Below are 15,603 nucleotides of genomic sequence, written 5' to 3'. Positions count from 1 at the left end.
GGGTTGTAACCCCCCCCCTGAGGCCGACTTAACCCCCCCCCCCCCCCTCTTGTTTAACCCCTTTTCTTTCTTTGCGCATTTTGAGTACTGCAACTAAGATGTAAGACGCGCAATCGTCTGCACACTCGCAAAAAGCGCATTTTTTTGCAATTTCCCGGGAAGAAATTGAAATTAGTGCCGTTTAGAGGGTATTGGCAAACTGTCAACCCCCTCCCTGGCAGAGATCCTGGGTGCGCTACTGCCTACCGTACGTACCCGCCGAGTTCATCTACACTCTATCGGCCCGTCTGTGCTGAGGAATCAACAAGTCTAACGAGGATAAATCACTTTGTAGTTCACCTTTCCCGTCGGAGTTTTTAAACAGACCATTCTTTCGTGTGTACAGTGTCAGCATAACAAGCGATGAGCGCCGATATGACGTTATAAACATGTGCTGTCGCCGAAGGCTGTCAGCCGTATTAACCGACCGCTTCTCTTACGGAGATATGTGCCTAAACATACGTGTCTATTGAAAAGTATTGTTGAGCTATGGAAATGTATTACCTTTGCGCGAAGAATAAGAAACGGCTGCCAAAATTGGCAGTAACGGCCCGTACAACATTCCGGGTCGGCGGTTCATTTAAGGCTTTTTTCGTTGTTAATATACAAATCGCAAAAGCAAATCAGTGGTGCAGCACTTCCAGGCATACTATGCAATACGGACAACAATTTTTCGTTCTCATAGAGGCGTAAGTTTTAGTCGAAGGCGATATCGCATCTACCATATCTGTGCGAGAAGTCTGTGCAAAGCTATAACTGTGTCTGCGCGTTGACATGGCAAAATAGGAACCGGTAATCGTGGATCCGCGTGGTGTAGTGGTAAGATACAGGGATTGGGGTCTGTAGGGCGAAGGTTAGAATCCTCGCGGATTTTTTTTTTTTGTTGTTGTTCTGCGTTTTTTTTATTGCATTACAACGTTCTCTGTTTCTTTCTGTATTAGAAAAAATATATAAAGTAGCCAGGCACCACGTATTTCTTAGAGCTGCATTTCGCACCAGTTTCCCGCGCCCAGCGCCTCCCAGTATGCTGCGCCTTGCCAGCGTCCCAGTATCCAGCGCGCGACACTGGGCCCATAATCAGGCATGGCACTGGGCACTGGATACTGGATTTTGCAATAGGGGTACTGAGTCGTTAGAGTAGGTCCTTCTGATCATTAATTGACGCGTCTAAGCGCTCCACGTAAAGCGTGTAATTTATTATAAGGTTTTAAAAAGGCACATCGCTACCGATAGCTGCACGCCAAGCGGCTGAGTTTTGTGCCCAAATGACGCGATTTCCCAAAACACGTCACTGGGCCAGCTATTCGATTGGCTGCCCAGGGCGCGTCATCGATAATTTTTCCTACATTATGGTGAAGAAATGTTGTTCGTCATAGTTTAGATGTTAGTTAATTTCTTTATATAAAAAAAAACAACAGAAAGAGAATGCACAAGGGCATGTATCGCTACATGAAAAGCACTTCCGCCCCACAGCAAGTGTCGTCTACTTGTGTTAAAACGTGCTCCATGTTGACGAGAGCTGCGCGGTCAGTGTTGGTCTTGCTCTTTCTTTTCGCAAGCACGATGATTCGCCCTTGCGTTGTGGGCTGCAAATGTAGCAATCGGCAACATGTCAAGCTGCGACATCGTGCCCCGCTGCAAGGCAGCAGACGAGCGGAGTGGCTGCAGCGCATCGGACTGACGGTATCCAAACGGCACCAGCATTTACGCGTTTGCGGCCGTCACTTCACGTCGAAGGATTGCCACAATATAATTTAGCTTGTCCGGTATTCAGGTAAACGCAAGCGCAAGTGTACTGGCCGTTTTACTACGTTTTACGTGATGAACGGATCGGCAAACGTGAACTGCTTGCACGATGCAGCCACCTGGCGGCACAAAGCTCAACAAAACACACGTCTAATATAGCAGTATCCAAGTTTTTTCTACTTTACTGCTGGCTCAAATTTGGCAGGAGCGTAATCTTGAACACGTTGCCTTTTTATATGTTTCAAATGTTTGACACTTGGTTACAGGAATATTAAATCTGTATTTGGCTGTTTAAGCTCTGCGCCACCAGATGGCTGGACCATGCATGCCGATCAGGCCGCCCACGCGCGTCTACGAAGCTCCTTCTTCACAGCGGTATGGAGGGGCTTAAGTTTACGCCTCTGGATATCCGTCAAAACACCCAGCCCGCCTGTGGTTACCGGAATACCGGACACGCTCGGCGCTGCGACAGAACGCTCGCAACGCACGCTGCTTGATCGCTCTCGCTGGGGATCGACGGCAGGGTGGCTAGCGGAGAGGTTGGAGAGCCTTCGCGCGCTGGCTCCAAGACAACCGGAAGTGACAACGTACGTCACAACATGACGTAAGCCAGCGAAGGCGGAGCTTAGCCCCGATCACTCGGCGAACGAGTTGAGGAGGAAATGCATGGCTAGGGAGTAGGGCAACTTGTAATCGTCCGTAGCTCTCTTAATATGAGACGCTTATCTTAAATTGTGACGCCAATGTTTTACTGTAGCTGAACCCTACACGTCTACAAAATTTGTCCAAACCGTTTCAGGGACCCTTTAAGGGCGTAGGAAAACACGTCTATGCTTTCTTGTACGCAGATGACCTTCCTGTCTGCTTTCCAAGCATCCTGCTCAGGCGCCATGTCGTTTGGACAGGAAAGTAGCTTGCATCGTTTCTGACTTCGATGCTGTCTTCGCGAAGCTGTCTACTTTGACGCCTTCGTGAGAAATGGAACGATAATTAAGATGGCCGCTGTCCACTTAGCCGTATATTTTGCCGTATTAGGCGAGTATTGGAACACAGCCTTACGGCCGTCACTGCGCGTTGCATAGCCCAGCTTGTAACACCGACACCGCATTCCAATGCCGACACCGCGTTCCAGGAGACCTGCTTCCTGAATGCGTCTCTCGCTCTCCTAGCGTGCAAAACCTCTTCACCTCGCAGAGCACGAGCGTGCGAGCGCGCAAGCTGTGGACGAAGACGACGACGCTCGAACGCAATCATATGGTTCGCAAAATGCATGTTCTGCGAGCGTGGCTGTATAGCCCAGTGGTTACGACGCTCGCTTTGGGACCGGGGGTACGCGGGCTCGAATCCCGCCTCGGCAAGAAAATTTACTTCCTTTCTTTGTAGTTTCTTGATACGCACCACTAACCACAATTAACGGCTGGCTTAAGCAGCTTCGCTGTTGATAAATGTATAGATACAAAGGTAGATAGACATATACATAGGCACAAGCAGGCAAGGAATTCTAGTTGCAGATCCATTAATCTCCCCTTTGTCACCAAATGAATCGCGTTTGGGATTGCCCAGCACACGGAGCAGAGCTAACACGACCATCTACGTTTCCAGCACGGCATCTTCAACAACCGGAGACCGCCAGTCTACATTCCGACGTCCCTACTGCCGCTGCTGTTCGTTTTTGCGAAAGTGCTTCAGCATTCGTTTGTGTGAATTCCGAGAACGGTGAATGAATGAATAAATTTTATTGTACTAAGAGTGGTGTGGTTAACCTCGGGTGGAGCCCTCTTGTAGAGCCCCACTGGCCGCGGCGGCTCGCCGGGCCTGGTCCAGGGTCGCCAGTTGGATTCCCAGCGCCAGCTCGGAAAGTCGTGCCTCCCAAGACCACGTTTTGAGTGTCTGTGATGAGCTCACCAGCCTGGATACTGCCTCGGCTGGGCGTTCTGTACACTGGTATGTAATGTGTGTCAGTGTGGCTGTGTGGTCGTTGCACCAGGGACATACACTGGTTGCGTATACCTCTGGAAACATTTCGTGCAACCTTGATATGTGCGGGTAAGTGTTGGTTTGAAGGCGGCGCCAGTCCCTGGCTTCTCGGCTGCTTAACTTGGGATGTGGAGGAGCGTACTTCCATCTGGTCAGGCGTTGGTCCTCCAAAATCTGTCTGCTCGTGATGGGATCTTCATGGTGGTTTGTGAGGAGCCTCGAAGAGTCTTCTGCAGCTCGGCCAGCAAGTCCGCGAGCTACGGAATCGGCCTCCTCGTTGCCTTCCAGGCCTGTGTGCCCAGGGCACCTGACGACCCCATGGTCCTCAGTTAGCGTGGCGCCCAGGATATCGGTGACGCACCTTGGAAGTCTGCCTCTAAGATATAACCGACAGGCGGCCTGTGAATCCATCAGGATATATGCGGAGCGACCTCTTCGTTCTTTTTCTTTGATTGCGAGGGCTATGGCTGCTGCTTCCGCGGTGGCGCTTGATCAGGTGCGTATAGATGCGCAGGCCACCACTTTCTTTTGGTTAGTTACTGCCGTTGCGTATGCCGTTTTTCTGGGGCCTTGCGGTGTTGTGGAGTAAAGGCTAGCGTCGGTGTAGTAAGTATCAGGATCGTTCCTTCTCTGGAGGAGTTTTCGTGCTCGCGCTTGCCGGCGCTTTTGGTTGTATAGCGGATGCATGTTCTTGGGGATCGGTTCCACGATGATGCGAGCCCGTAGGTGCATCGGTACGATGACTGTGTCGTCTGCGCAGTATTCGGGGGTGAGCGGGTATCCCAGTCTTTGCAGTAGTTTTCTGCCCTGTTGTGCGGTGTTGAGTCGTTCTCTTTGTGCGATTAGCGTTGCGGCTGCCAGTTCTTCATATGTGTTATTTATGCCGATCGACATGAGTCTGTCTGTGCTCGTGCAATTCGGAAGCTGGAGTGCAGCTTTGTATGCGATTCTTATGACTTGACGATGTTTTCTATTTCGGTCTTGCGTGTAGCTTGGAAGGGCAGAGCGAAGGTGATTCGGGTGAGGACGAAGGCCTGTACGAGGCGTAATGTCTCGCCTTCTGTCATCCCATCTTTACTTCTAGCTATTCTAGCTATGAGGGTTGTAATACTCTTTACGATGTGTTTGAGTTTGTCTAGTGCCGTCTTTACGCTGTTATTTTCTTGTATGTGCATGCCCAGGATTCGTGCTACCGGGTTTCTGTTGATACCTTGTCCGGCAATCGTCAGGTGAAGTGGGGGTGCACGGTTGGACTGGGTGCGCGGTGGTCTTATATGCAAATATTCCGATTTTTTTCGGGCGCAGGTCATACCTGCCGCCTGAAGGTAGCTTTGAATCTTGTCTATAGCGTTTTGTAGGACATCTTGCCGTTCTCCATAGGAGCCCTTGGTAGCACATAGTGTAATGTCGTCCGCGTAAAAGGCACAGCCGTGATTCGGTATATCCTCCAGTTGTAGGACTAGCTTCCGGGGCGCGATGTTAAACAGGAATGGGGACAGGATGGAACACTGGGCCGTGCCCTTCAGTGGAAGGTCATATGGCGGTAAGTTAGTGCCTGCCATGCCAATCGGTGCCTTGCGATTGCCAAGGAATGTAGAGGCATAATGGAAAATGCGTTCCCCGCATCCAATGGCTGCGAGGCCGTCTAGTATGGTAGAGTGCGCGATGTTGTCGAAGGCTTTTTCGATGTCGAGCGCAAGGAGTAAGTTGTTGAGGCTACCTGGAGGTGGGTTGAGCACCTCCTCTTTGAGCAATAAGAATATGTCCTGGGCAGACATCCCTCGCCTGAATCCGTACATAGATGTTGGTAGGAGCCCCCGTTCTTCTGTGTATTGTTCGAGGAGAGTGAGTACAGGATGTTAGTGATATTGGTCGCAGCTGATCAAGGCTGCTCCGCTTTCCTGGTTTCGGTATGAGTACGATCTGGGCCACTGTCCACTCTGTGGGTAGTTTTCCACCCGGTGTCCATATTTCTTGATTGACGTGGTCCGTGATGGCTTGTAATGTGTCAGTGCTAAGGTTCCATATCATGGCGTTTGTAATACGATCCAATCCGGGTGCTGTATTCATTTTGAAGCTTTGCGCCGTTGCATACACCTCTGCGAAGGTGATGGGTGCGTCCAGCTCGTGGTTTGGTGTTCCTTTGTATTCTTGACTTGTTATTTAATTTCCGTCTCGCTTGCGTTCTCCTGTTTACCGTTGTTTCAGCTCTTGTATTAATTGATTATGGTCCCCTTGAAGTTCCCCTGCTAACTGTTGGAGTGTAGCATTTGTTTCGGTTGTTGTGGTTGAGGGGCCCAAATACTCCGTACGATGTTCCATGTCCTCTTCGTGCTTAATGTGCCTCTTAGGGAGTCACATAATGTGCGCCAATTGTTATGGTAGAGTTCTTTCGCGTATGCGTTCGCTTTGTCTGTGATTACCGCTATTCGGAGTCTCAGTTTTCTGTTTAGTTTCTGTCGGCGCCACCGTTTGGTGAGTCCCCGACAAGCTTCCCAAAGGTGTGTAAAGTGGTTGTCGATGGCAGGGGTGTCTGCCGTAGTCGGATATATTTTAGTGTTTTTATCGTAGAGGCCCTTAATGTAGTGAGTCCAGTCAGCTATGGTTTCTGGTTCGGGCCCATTTCCTACTTCTTGTTGCTCTCGATACTTAGTCCATTTTGTGATTTTGACTTTTCCGAGGGGGCGTCGTGGGGTTGCTGTTTCATAGGTTATTTCGACTTTATTATGATCGCTGCCCAGGGTGTCATCCAACACGTTCCAGCGCATGGCCCTGGCATTGTTGGTGATGGAAAGGGCGGGTGTGGTGTCCCTGTTTACGCTGTTTCCCATACGGGTCGGCGTTCCCGGTGTCGTGAGGAGTATGTAGTCATATCGCTGTATCGCCTCTAGTAGTGTCGTACCTTTGGGTCTGTCTTTGGCGTATCCCCATGTCGTGTGCCATGCGTTGAAATCCCCTGTGATGATTAGGCAGTCGCGTGGTTCAAGCGTGGTGTTCAAATGTTGGAAGACGTGGCCAAACTCCGCTTTCCAGTAATGTGGGGGACTATATAGGTTGCATATTGTCTGCTTCGGCCGTCCCTTCTTTGCTCGCCAGAGCGTGACGATGTGGTGTGGAGTGTCTTCGTGCGGTAACGTTGCGAGTATCGCTGCGAATTCCTTCCTGACGAGTGTCGCTACCTTTGGGTGGTTAGGCTCTATGTGCAGTCTGTAGCCCGTAATCACCTTGGGCCTAGCTCACACTTCTTGCAGGCAGATTATGTCTGGAGGTATCAGCGCCGCCTGTATGTATAGTGTTAGTGTAGCGTGTTTGTTGTGCAAGGAACGACAGTTCCAGGACCATATTGCGAGATTCTCTTTTGTTCTGGGTCGCCTATTTGCCATGATGCGAGGTGGTGGTTGTGCTTTCAGCGTCCGAGGTAAGCATGTTTTTGTCATCAGACTGCTGGGATCTCTGTATGGTATGCTTACGTCTACGCTTCGATTCTTTGTTAAGGGTTTCATGAACGTATCGCTTTCGTTCCGGAAATTCTACCAAAAACTGCCGCATTTGTATGTTAGTTTGCTGCTCTATTTGTTGTTGCATTAGTTGCAGTTGTTGTATCGTGAGGTTTGCTTCTGGTTGTTGTGTCCCTGTGTGAACTACAGGATCTCGGTCTGGTGTAGGTTGTGGTTGAGCGTGCCCATTCTCTTGTGGCTTTTCCTTTGGGCTGACTATTTGCTGTTGTGTAGACTGTACTGTGAGTCTTGTGGTTGCCATAAGTTGGGCCACCTGTTTTTCGAGCCAGGCTATTTTGCTCTCATATCTGCATAGGCGTTGTTTCAGTTGTTTGTTTTCTGTGATTACTCTTTGATACACTACGTTTTGTGTAATGGGTGTAGTATGTGCAGCTTTGGGAGCCACGACCTCCGCCCAGCTTAGCTTGGCCAATGATGTCTGTTGGATGTGTCCATGGTTTCCGTCCATTTAGAGCCCGAGAATGGTAAAATACCTTTCTAGACACGTGAACATTGAAGCCACATTGCTCAATGAAGGCAACGTGAGGAATGCATAAAAAAGAATTGGACGGCTGCTGGTGCGAAATAGTGAGGAAGGTGGTTTATTCCTGTTGGTGCTAGTTATTTTCAATGTTTCCGCTGAAGCAGCACAAAACATAACGCCACTGGTATAAAACATTTATTTATGGGAACATGGGATGTACGTTTCGCAATCGGTGTGCACATCACCAAAGATAATTTCTTCTCATAGACCTCCACTCATTTCGAGACATCACTGAAGCCATTGTAACTGCCGAGTTGGCTGTAGTTGCTGAGGGCTGTGCAATCGGTGAGGACGTTGTTGTATTCTCGGGCTTCCGTGGCAGGTCCAGTGCGATCACGCGACCTTCTTCCGGAGTTTTTATGGGCGATATTTTTTTTATGTAGGCCAGTAATGCGTCCGTAGCGCTCACTCCTGAAATTGAATTGCAGTGTATAGGAGTTCACGTAAAAGCTGTGTTAAAAAGAATTCTGCAGAAATATTTTGGTCCTCATCATAAAAAGAAATCACTGTGGATAGTCTGGAAGTGGAGCTTACCTTCAGTCTTCCATTTGACAGACCTGTCAAACTTAAAACCATCGCCCCCGTTTGCAATGAAAGTAGTGGTCACAATACTGTATGTCTCATTTTCCATAACTTCATTGTATACCGGTATGCTGCAGTTGGCGCAAAGCACCTTCAGCGACATAATGCGACATCCGCTTGGCATGCTGAAGTTGTAAATGACTCGTATTCCTAAGCACCAAATAAAAAACACATATAGTTTATATAACATTAATTATTGTCTTTTTTTCTTATTATTAGCTTTTCACAGGGAGATACCGTCAATAAGAGACAGGCTATGGTAATATATCAACAATGAATGGTGGGCGCATTCAGAAGAACATAATGTGTTTCTTGAATACGATCGTCTTTGTTAGCACTTCTAAACTTGTATGTGTAGTGATAATCTGAATCGGCATTGCTTGTATGGGAAAAGTGTAGCTAAGAAATGAAAAAACTGCTCGCGATTTTTACTTCACAGGCCTCTTCATGATAGCGCAGTACATACTGTGGTAGACCTTTGTTTCTATATGTACTGTTCTTTTTTCAACAACAACCAATATAGATCGAAAAGCGACAAGAACGCAACCACTACTTTTTACCTCCACTCGTAAGATTTCTTCATTACTGTAAAAATAGGTACAATTTAAATGTTTGGCGCCAGATCGACCATTACAGCCTATATTTCGTCAAAACAGCGTCACAACAATTTGATGTACAATATGGTTTCCCTAAAAATTCAGAGCGCTTTCACCCAGTGAACTTGAACAGCCCTTCTATAGACCCTGTGAAGTCCAACGAAGCTGGCGCTTTGGTGAAATTTTCTATGTTGGCGTAGCAGTGGAGATTTACACATATGTACGTTCCGAAAAGGAGCAGTGACAGTACGAAGAGCGGCGGCGCAGCCAGAAGCGAGGATGGGCACGCCGCCAACATGAAACCTCCGTTGCCGCTGCTCCCAGCTCGACAACAACCTCGTGTGCCAACCACGCTCCCCACAACGAAGACATCGCTCGCGTCGAGCGCCGACGCGAGCAACAGCGTCAATTCAACCAGCGCCGTTGAGCCAATGCCACCGAGGATAATCGAGCTAGAGAAGTCAAACGCAAGCGCGATGCATATCACCGCGGTGCCACATCATCGGAACGCTTCCGCGGCGCGACCTCGAGGTTCCAGGGCGAGTTCATCGAGCACCCCTTCGGCTCCATGTGTGTCGTGTGTGACCGTCACAGGTAAAGGATACACGCGATTGGTGGGTAGATATAATGACGTATTATTGTGGCGCGGCTACGCCAATCACAGCGCAGGTGACCGCTGAAGAGCGCATGGCATTGCGTATTGTTAGGGGGAGAGGGAGGCCGTGCGTGGCGAGTAGTATACACGACTTACGACAGAGGCGGTGGCGGTGGAGAGGAGTATGAAGTGGTCTACGCTCGGTTTGTCGCCGTAGACGATCCACCAGAACCTAGCCTAAACAGTTTAGCTGTAAAATGCGCAAATTTACATTTACTTGAGCCACAGTGTACACACATGGTGTCGGCGATGTGTTTTGACCAGTTTTGTCTAGTGCCTGCAGGAAGAAAACGTGGACACGCGGACATTGAAGCTTAGGTAAATAAACCCCCTGCGTATTCCTTCTCGTCCCGTTCCACTTCAATTCAAATTTGTACACGAGATCACATTGTTGAACGAACTAGAATTTCGTGTAGGGTTTCTGATTTGTTACGTTCAGGCAGAAACAACTATATATTGCTTCTTACTTGAACGAAACGCCTGTAGTTATTAATAAATTTGTGCATTTACCTTGAGTCAAATGTTGAGTATTTCGTTTTAAAGGAATACAAAATGCCGAGTAAGCCCTCCTGTGTGCAGCTCAACCACGAGACCCCCTCCCCAAGAACAATACGAGAAAATTTCGTGGGGCCACAACAAATGCCGCCCTGTGATTGTCAAATTTTCTGATCTCAAATCAAAAGAAAAAGTGCTTTCTGCAAGAGCAATACTGAAAGAGAAAAATATAAGCGTTTGCGAAGACTTTTGTGTAACCACACGTGAAGTGAGGCGAAAACTATTCCAGTTTGCTAAAGATCAACCTGGCACACCCGCCTACCAAGTGTGTTACAAAAAGTTAATTATAAATAAGAAGCAATATGTCTACGACCCGATACGTCAATGTGTCAAAGAAAACGAGTCGTCACAAACACGCAGAGCTGCAGGCAATACAGAGCATGCGCCTGGGCGCACACCTGTTACCGGGCAGTCGACGTCCACTGCTCTCTCTGTGAGATAGGAACGCGACAGGGTCAGCAAGCGCAACCTATCAAATACCTCCTTTCTTTTTACTAACATCCGAAGCATTATCAACAAAGGCGTTGCACTGGAATCGGCCATTGACACATGCGGACCTGACATTATCGCGTTAACCGAAACATGGCTTCATCCACAAATCGGGGATCATGAATTATTCACTAACTCGTGCGATTTTTCTGTTTACCGCTGTGACCGCGATACACGCCAAGGTGGCGGTGTACTGCTGGCGATAAATAAAAGGTTATCTTCAGATTGCATTAAAATTACATCCAGTTTGGAGATTGTATGGGCAGTCGTAAAACTAGCATACCAAAAAAATAATTTTGGGTGTCTTCTATCGCCCCCCAAATTTCACTGCAACATTTGTGAGCGATTTGCACGATGCCATTCATAGTGTTTGCTCTCGTCACACCACAGTGCCAATTTTCTTGCTTGGTGATTTTAATATGCCGAATATTATGTGGGAAAATGATCCCCCCACAGTGTATCCTAACTCCTCTATGGCACAAGATTTCTTGGAATTGTGCAATACCTTTTCATTGACCCAGATCGTTAAGGAACCAACAAGAATAACCACGCCTGTTTCCAATACACTTGACCTTGTTTTTACTACCCGACCCGATCTTATTTCCGACATAACATGCTTGCCAGGTATCAGTGATCATTGCCTACTTTCATTTAAAGTTTGCCTCGAGCAACATAAACCGATTAAAAATATCAAGACATTAAGAAATTATAACAAGGCTGACTTTCTCTCAATTAATAATGAACTCGCAGTATTCCTTGATGAATACTTGCGTGAATTTGAATGCAGTAATGTTCAGTCAAACTGGTGTATCTTTGTTAACAAAGTGACTGAATTAATAGATAGGCACATCGCTATTTACACAATCACCTCTAATCCAAAAAAACCATGGTTTAATCGTCACCTAAAACGCTTGTCTAATAAAAAAAAGCGCCTGTTTAAATCAGTTAAACTAAGCCGAACGAATGCTCGTTGGTCAGCCTACAAACAGAGCGCCGATGAGTACGCGCAGGCCCTAAAAGACGCCAAAGATAACTTCCGAAGCAGCACATTACCTTCTATGCTTAAAACTAACCCTAAACAATTTTGGCGCATCGTTAATCTTAAAGACGATAATGTAATAGCGCTCAGTGACCTTAATGGTGACGCTATACCGGCCAACCAGTGTCCCGGAGTACTAAATGAAGTCTTCGCGAAACATTTTTCGTTACCCAGCAATTCCACCCCACCACACCTACGACCATATGACCATGATATAATGTTCCCTCTCATTATCAGCTATGATGGTGTCGCAAGCATCATTAGGTCCCTAAAACCGTCCTCTGCGCCGGGTTGTGATCAGATTAATGTGAAGTTCCTACAAAGCACAGTTTGCTACACATCAATCATCTTAACTAAAATTTTCCAGCAATCATTGCACGATGGTATTCTTCCATCCGAGTGGAAGGTCGGGAAGGCAATTCCAATCCATAAATCAGGCAATAAACATTCCCCTCTAAATTACAGACCAATTTCGCTCACAAGTATACCTTGCAAGATACTAGAGCATATCTTGGCTTCTCACCTAGCTACGTTCTTGGAATCACATTCATTTTTCGCACCATCGCAGCATGGATTTCGCAAATCATACTCGTGTGAAACTCAATTAATACTTTTTGTACACAAACTAAACACCATTCTTGACAATAGGTCCTTGGCTAACTGCATTTTTCTTGACTTTTCGAAAGCCTTTGACAAAGTGTGTCACAAACTGCTCATTTATAAATTACGACTGCTTAACCTCGACCCCTGCATTTTAATCTGGATTGAAAGTTTTCTTGCTAACCGTTCTCAGTTTGTTTCAGCTAACGGCGCGAATTCTGAAGAATGCACAATCCATTCTGGTGTACCGCAGGGCTCAGTCCTCGGCCGTCTTCTTCTCCTCATTTATATTAACGATTTACCATCTTGCATTTCCTCATCCGTTCATTTGTTTGCCGATGACTGCGTAATTTTCCGAGAAATAACAGGTCCAAATGACGCCGCTCTTCTTCAAGCTGACATTAACGCCGTCTTTGAGTGGTCTAACACCTGGCTTATGGAACTAAACACTAAAAAATGCAAATTCATGAGAGTGTCTAGAAAGATTACTAGTTTACCTATTTATCACCTAAATAATGTACTACTCGACAGCGTATCTTCATGTAAGTACCTCGGAGTTCACATCAGTAGCAATCTAACATGGGATACTCACATCTCTCATGTTGTCTGCAACGCTAATCGCATGCTCGGATATCTTCGTCGTAACTTTGCAAAGTCGCCTTCGTCTCTCAAACTAATGCTATATAAAACACTCATTCGTCCTAAGTTAGAATATGCCGCTTCGGTTTGGGATCCGCATCATAATAATTGGGTACATTCGCTAGAAATGGTGCAAAATAATTCGGTCCGTTTTATACTCTCTAATTACAATGGAATCTCGAGCATCACGGTAATGAAAGCTAACCTTAAACTACCTACGCTTGCTTCTCGGCGTGCGATGCTTCGCTTAAGCCTTTTTCACAAACTGTATCATCATCCTTACCTGCGCGATTTACTAATACTTCCTCCCCATTACATTTCGCACCGTCTGGATCATGCTCATAAAGTTGGTATTCCGTTGTGTAAAACAGAATCATTCCTACAGTCATACATACCACGCACATCAAATGATTGGAATTGCCTTCACAAATTGTTAGTAACAATCTCAGATCATGAAAAATTTGTGACTTCATTAACGAATGCATTGTAATATCTTGTTGTATCTTGCCTCTTTATAGCAATAATTGTATAATTAGAAACACTGGACTGCTTCTTTGTATTTATTGTATTTATAGTATTTTTGTAACATGTATTCAGCCTCTTCATAACCATTATCGTATAACTAGAAACATTTGCTGCTTCTTGTAGTTGAAATTTTGTTGTTCTTTATTTTATACCACTCCCCTCTGTAATGTCTGTTGACCCTGAGGGTATCATAAATAAATAAATGAATAAATAAACATTTATATGGGTACGGATTACCAGCGAAGCGGTTTAGGCTGCATACATGGGCTGCATGCATTACGAAATCATACATTTTTTTTTCCTACGGCACCACACTACGCCGAGACAAGCAACGCCGCGGTCGCGTACCTCCCATGCATCTGCCGCAACCGGTTCTGCGGCCGCGCCGGCAGCACCCGCAGGTGTCCTTATAACCACAGAAATGCAGGCCACGTGCAGAGGCACCGTCGCCACACCCTTTCCCCCTCTCCCCCTACCCGTCTCCATTGCTGCAGCTCTTTCACCATACTCTTTCCCCTCTTCCCTATCCGTCTCAATTTATGCAGTGACGCCACCACACTCTTTCCCCTTTCGCCTACCCGTCTCCATTGCTGTCCACGCACCGTGATACGGACATAAGCCGCCTAGCCCTCCCCCCCCTCCCTGGGAACGCATGCGGGTGGTGCGTACGGAGGCTGAAGGTAAACAGCAGTTACAGTGACGTCTTACTTCGCGAACGCGGATGATGCGCAGGCGTATGGGTGTTCTAGCACACATGCAGCTATCGGCCCTTGGTGTGCCTAGACACCTAGACTGTCCACATCGCAGATCGCGTTCGAGATAGGGCTGGCGCGGACTCGCTTGGCCGCACCATACGCAGCAGCCGCCGGAGTAGAACGCCCCTCCCCCTTCCTCCTTGCAACCCCCCCCCCCCCCCCCCCCTATGCCTTTCCTCCGAAGGAAGACGGAGCGCTTCCTCCCCGCTTTCCTCCCTTGAGCGGATGCGAGATTTAGCCGCCATCTCGGCTAACCGTCGCACGCTTTGACTCGCACATACAGCATACGGCGGACGGGGACGATGTTATCACGAGACGAGACGAACCCGCTACGTTCGTGGCGCACAAAGAACCCGTAGAAACTGCGAGAAGAGGTAAACCCAGCGCATCTACGCCTACCCTCCTCCTCCGTGATGCAGGGCCTCCTTTATCCTTCCCGGCTTCACTGATCGACAGCTAGATTTTACTGTAGCTGGCGTTATTTTGCCGCGCGCTCTTCCGTACTTTCCCCGGTGTCTGAATTTTTATTGCGATAGCAATTATATGGACACTTCCACCGGATTTCTGCCGTCGCCGTCGCCGTGAGGTTCCGTATAGATAAAGTCTTCGCCGCGCGCCGTATGCCCGAGCGGAAGCGGGCGGGGACGCACGCTGTCACAGAGAGCGAACGCACTCAATCTTCCACGCGCAAGCAAGGAAGCGGGAAGCGAGCGCCGGAGGGAGCGGGGGGGGGGGGGGGGGCGCATTTCTGCTTTGCCAACAACCGCGCTTGTCGCTCGCTCGCACCATCTCCTTTCTCCACACGGCTCTGACCTTTATGCGCTGTGCATTCGCCACTCAGTTTCTGTTGAAGCGATAGACCGCACGTACCTTCGCCCGCTGCGGCGTATATGCGCTTGCTGCCAGCGTTTTGGCAGTCGTTGTCTGCAGTCATTCAGTGTGATCTATTCATGTTTGTTTGTGCGCGCTCACACCACAGTTAGTAATAGTCGGGCCACATTTTCCAACGCGCGCTACACATGCAATGCTGCCCGGATCGGCAGTGCAGCGCTACAGGTGTGTCCCTTCGCACGCGCTGCCCACGAGCAGCGCTTCTCATCAACACCACCGTTTCACACGCGCCTTCTCGTGGTCATCGAGTCTCTCTTCATGTCAGTCTACTTACGCCGCAGCACACCTGATTACTTAATCAGCTCATGTTTACTACAATTCATATTGCTACCAAAGCCGCTCACCTTACTTCGTATGACATTGCTGTGTTGCTATCGCATTCATTGCTTCACCCTTAGGGCGAAACTGTGACATTTTTTTCTACACCTCCAGGCACCTTCCTGCTCCGGCGCTCGCTTCCCTTGCGACGGCAAA

The 15,603-nt window shown here is 48.0% G+C and overlaps 1 long non-coding RNA gene across 1 annotated transcript; it reads right to left on the bottom strand.

Annotated features, from left to right (window-relative positions):
• Positions 1 to 7,925: 7,925 nt before the first annotated feature.
• On the bottom strand, positions 7,926 to 8,531 carry LOC125945238 (uncharacterized). Its single transcript, XR_007466728.1, has 2 exons — positions 8,338 to 8,531; positions 7,926 to 8,214 (listed from the first exon to the last, which is right to left on the bottom strand). It is a non-coding gene; the product is annotated as an uncharacterized LOC125945238 (long non-coding RNA).
• Between the last annotated feature and the right edge of the window lie 7,072 nt (positions 8,532 to 15,603).

Source organism: Dermacentor silvarum, chromosome 5, assembly GCF_013339745.2.
Source record: "Dermacentor silvarum isolate Dsil-2018 chromosome 5, BIME_Dsil_1.4, whole genome shotgun sequence".
Lineage (NCBI taxonomy): Eukaryota > Metazoa > Arthropoda > Arachnida > Ixodida > Ixodidae > Dermacentor > Dermacentor silvarum.
Note: the sequence above shows the minus strand (reverse complement) of the source record. Positions and strands in the feature narration are given on the sequence as shown.